The sequence below is a fragment of the Gossypium hirsutum genome, chromosome D13 (genome assembly GCF_007990345.1).
Source record: "Gossypium hirsutum isolate 1008001.06 chromosome D13, Gossypium_hirsutum_v2.1, whole genome shotgun sequence".
In the NCBI taxonomy this organism is placed as follows: Eukaryota; Viridiplantae; Streptophyta; class Magnoliopsida; order Malvales; family Malvaceae; genus Gossypium; species Gossypium hirsutum.
Genome location: NC_053449.1, coordinates 48,752,537 through 48,757,815, shown reverse-complemented (window position 1 = coordinate 48,757,815; position 5,279 = coordinate 48,752,537). Strand labels below are relative to the sequence as shown.

Sequence of the window (5,279 nt, the reverse complement as noted above, 5' to 3'; positions counted from 1 at the left end):
GCATCATTTTTCGCCATGTATGCCTTCAATAGATTCTCTAAGCTATTGGATGGTTCCGCTTGGTAGTTTCTAAACTTGTTGGGGGAAACTAGGCAGCTGAGTTAGTCTAGGTTGGGAGTAAGTGTTACTAGTTTCAGCCCTTTGGTTACTCCAGGAAAAATTAGGGTGATTTCACCACGATGAGTTATAAAAGTTGAATTGCAATCCTTACCTCCCTCGATTTTGGTTTTGGTTATCCATGTAATATACGGGTTCGGTGTTCGATGGACATTCTTCAAACAAATTTCCTTCTCCAGAATACACACAGGCTATATTCTCAAATTGGTTAGGTTGTTGGGCTATAAAACTGTTAGACCCATTGGTGGTAAGATTCTTAAGCATTGAGGATATTGAAGATACCTGAGATGCGAGTGAAGTGAGATCGTCCACTTCATGTATTCTAGCGACTTATCTTCCTGACGCTGCTCGATTGGTTGGCCATTGATAATTGTTGCTGGCAATCCTCTCAATAATTTCGTAAGCCTGATTATAAAACTTGGAAAGGAGTGCACCATTAGCAGAGGCGTCCACTACCATCCTCGTGTGAGCGTTGAGACCATTATAGAATGCCTCAAGTTGAATGCAATGTGGGATTCCATGATGAGGACACTTTCATAATAACTCTTTGTACCTTTCCCATGCCTCATACAGGAACTCATCATCCATTTGTTGGAAGGCAGTGATCTTATTCCTCAACTTGGCATTCTTGCTTGGCAGGAAATACTTCATGAGGAAGTTCTCGGCTAACTCTTGCCATGTAGAAATGAAGTTCAATGGCAATGAGTTCAACCAGGCACGAGCTCTGTCCCTTAGTGAATATGGGAACAGCTTCAGTGGTAATGCATCTTCGGGTACTCCAGCTAACTTGAAAGAATCGTTCACTTCCATAAATAGTCTTAAATGAAGATGAGGATCTTCAATAGTCATTCCACTAAATTGGCCCACAGTCTGAAGCATCTGGAACATGACTGGCTTCAGCTCATAATGTTGTGCCTTGATTTTGGGTCTCCTAATACCCAGATTAAGATCGTTAAATACTGGCATGGCATACTGTCGTAAAGCTCTATCCCTATCATCAGCAATAAGGATAGGATTCTGAGCAAGGTTTGCTTCATTTCCTTGATTCATAATCTCAAATTTTATCTCTTCGGTCCTTCTCTGGATCACTTGTCTTCTTTGTTGTCGAACGGTTCGTTCTATTTTAGGGTCCACAGAGAGTAAGTCAATAATCTGATCAATACTCATAAACACTTGAAATAATCACAAAAAGATTAAGTAAGTAAATATTTAAATAGGAAAATAAATAAAACAAAACGTAAAAATAGATTCACAAATAATGGCTTTTTTAAAAAAAAAAGTCCCCGACAACAGCGCCAAAAACTTGGAACGACGAAAATGTGCAAGTGTACACAATTGCAACAAGTAATAAAGTGACAAGTAAATGTCAAGTTATCGTACCCACAGGGACTGTAAAAAATGAATATTTATGAAATTGATGTTAAAACACAATGGTGATGGAAAATATTTTGGTTTAAAGATGATTAAAAAGTAAGGGTTAAAGAATAAGTAAAAAAATTAAAAATAAAAAGGTTCTAATGCACGATTTCAAATAAGGTTTAATCAAGATGATATAATTGTGTTGGATTAATTGCATTCCTTTAACTTAGAATTATTAAACTTATGTATACTACTACGAACAAATGCACGACAACTCGGTAATTTGCTAACTACTTCTCATACATACTTATTAAATTAATCAATCTCTTGAACATTTTTCAATGTCAATCCAAGTGATTAATCAATCTTCACAAGAATATAAAAGATCAAGTGAGGTAACAGAGTATTTCTACCTTGAAACAGTTTACTCACAATAATCTTGCAAGTTATGCAAGGCATATGTATCGCCAAATACAATGCTAAATTAACTTCAGCTACCTTAGAAGAATAAACATGCATTGATTAAGTATTATGTTGACTAATTACAATTTTAATATGATTGAATAATTAATTCATTACTTATCTAACCATTAATATTGCAAGAATAACTTAGTCATGATTTTACTTAATCAAGCATCTTACCGAGGCCTATAACAACACAAACACGGTTTCAATAATTCAAGCAGGCAAAATATAATCAACCCAACACGGATTAAATACAAGCTAGATTGATTAAAATAACCATTTCAATAGAATAAATATTCATAAACATGTTTGTCAAAACAACAATGAAATTTAAAGAGATAGGGAATAAGAAGCAAATCCGGTGTTTCTTTGTGGCTTGATTGATTTCTCCATTTTTCGTTCTCCATTGTCCTCAGCTATCAAGGTGGCTTGTGAACAATTTAATTGCTGCTCAACAATGGCTGATGAGGACCTCTTTCCCAAGAGAAGAAATCGACACTTGAACAAAAGGGAAAATGGGAAGGAAAAGTTGAGAGAAAGTGAGAGAGGAGAAGAGAGAATGGAAGTGTGAGAGTGTGAGGGAATGAGTTGAATGATCAGAAAGGGGTGGCTTTTATAGCTGATTGTGGCTGCTAAAAATAGCAAATTCCATCAGCCAAAGAGATCCCCCTTGGCTGGCCACACACATGGCAAAGTTGAGAGATTCAACTTTGCTAAAAATAGCTTGGGGCAAATCCATAAAGCCACATTTTTTGGAGGGGTTTGAATGCAGGGTTGAAAGTTCTTCAAGGGCTTCTTTGTAAGCTTATTTAGTTAGTTAAAATTTGATTTAGGTCAGCATATGGACGGTTCTGGACAGCCCAATTGGTTGCTGGTTCAATTCACTAGATTCGATTCAACCAATGTGGTTCAACTTGACCCTTTTTTTTCCATAATTAATTAATAATAATTTATTTAGCCCAAATTAAATTGGGTATAAATTAAAATTAATTATATTATGAATTAACACATATTTTTAGACCATCTTAGGTTGGAAATAAATTTTCCCCGATGCTTCAAACTGAATCTCAGTTTTATTCTTCGAGCATTGTCTGCCGCTCCAATTTTCGCCCTTTGTGCGAATCTGTTGAAAATAGTCAAAATTAATCAAAATTAACTATAACATTAATTAAAATTCATCATGTTCATATTTTTAACATAACTTAATTATTTTATAATATTTTATTATTTTTCGACAAGAATTTAACCGAAATAGAATGATTTTAAGTTAAAAAGGCCATGGATTTTAAGTTAAAAAGGCCATGTAAAAACACATAAATTTTCGTGTTTCCAATTATGTAACTACTATACCTAATATAAAAAATAATACTAATACTACAAATAAAAATATTGAAGTAGGGAAAAATAAAGTAAAACAAAAAAACTATATATCTAAACCTAAGAATAGTAATAATAGTTATAATAATACTACTAAATAAGAATAATAATAGTAAACAAATCAAAATAATAAGAAATAAAGAAAAATAAAACTAAAATAAAGAAAAGCCAAAGAAAAATGGCTACAAACAGTGGTGGGGGTAACGATAGTGGTGATGGAGGCGCATACATGTCGCATGTGAATATGATATGCGAATTGCGCATGTATACATGTCGAATCAAGTAATAAAGTGATAAGTCGAATCGTATTTATTAGGTAAATAAATGATCAAGTTATGATAATGATTAATTTTATGGCAAAACCGAGTTAAGTACGCAGTGGTAAATTAAAATAATAAGGATAAGTGCAAAATGTATACTGACTAATATTGGAAAATGTTAAGGAAAAATAAGAGTAAAATGGAATGGAAATTGCGAGAATAATTAAGTGAATAAAATGCGTACGAATAAATAAATAACTAAGAATGCTACAGCAAAGATACTACGATAATGGATAGAAGGTCTACGATGTTGATTGCAAGGTTGGGATTATTAAGAATCTACCCTTACTTTCAATAATGCCTCAGCAAAACTGTACTTAACCTACTGCCCCTGCTTAACCTAAAGTGATTTTCTTCTTTTGAGAGCAAGAACTCAAGTTACCTGGCATTTTTTTATAGGCCTTAGCACGACAACCTGCACTATTTTGTCTTCATTCTATAGAAATGATGTTTGTTGTCTAAAGTCCACTGCAGGTATTTGGTCTAATACCCACTTGTATCATTTAATTTCAATCCAACTAATCCAACCTTTTTAGAATTAGATTAAGTTTGTAGGCATACTGGACACTTATCCATGTGAAGAGAATGTACGTATACAGTTACGAAATAAAAGCAAATGAATGAAATAGTAGATTAAATCAAATATATGCTTCAACCATTAAATAAAATAAAAGTTCCATCATATAATCCCAACCCTATGAAATTTAATTCATGGGGTGGCGATTAAAATTCTAGTTCAAAATAACATCCAACATCATTCCAATCAAATCAATTTATGGGAGAATAGAATAAGAAATAATGGAAGCACTTAGGAAGATGACTATTGCCAAACAAATCCGCAATCTAATAGCACAGTGTCTTGTTGTGGCTCAGAGGGACTACCTTCAACTTTCTCTTTTTATCTCTACTGAGTCACTACCCTCTATTGTTGCCTCCAGATCTCCCCAGTTAGGGCTTCTTCATTCAGCTTTTTATAAACATTTCTTCCTAAGGTAACTCCAACAGCCCACGATATCTTATCTTCTTTTTTAGGCTGATTTTGCTGGTAGAAGTAAAGTTGGGCTGAGATTGGTATATGTTAAATGTTGACTCGGTCATCTTCTTCAAATTTCCATGGCATACAAGGTGGCAAACTGTTCATCCTTTTGCCTTGACAAACCTTCACTCATTTATTTCTTTCTCCACATCCTACACCTGCGAAACCACCAAACATAACCCTTCCACATGCAGTTAAAAGTATCTAACATGTAAACATAGTCCAAGCTTCCAATGCAAATGATAAAATTACTAATAAAATGTCCTAAAATACCACTAAATGTACCCAAGTACAAGCAATTAGATAGGTCTAAAGTAATGAAATATAACTCCTTTCAAGATTTATCAGTATGGGAACGGTTGGCGAATATAGGAGAAATGGCTGGCGAAGTTGGTGTAAAAGATTGGTGGAGGAAGAGGGTGAAATTACAATAGGTAGTGGATGAATGAGGGAAAGGGGGAAAAGGTCAGAGTGGTCGATGAAGGTTTGTGGGTGTGGGGGTAAAGCTTTAATTGGATGAATAAAAGGGGAAGGGGGAGAAGTGTTAAGGTCAGCAAACGGAGGGGATCTTAGTAGCAGAAGACCAAATGGGGGTTGGTGAGGAC

General features: G+C 34.6%; 1 non-coding gene across 1 annotated transcript; it reads left to right on the top strand.

Annotated features, from left to right (window-relative positions):
• The first annotated feature begins 631 nt into the window (after window positions 1-631).
• LOC121226076 (small nucleolar RNA R71) lies at window positions 632-738 on the top strand. Its single transcript, XR_005923973.1, has one exon. It is a non-coding gene; the product is annotated as a small nucleolar RNA R71 (small nucleolar RNA).
• The last annotated feature ends 4,541 nt before the right edge of the window (window positions 739-5,279 follow it).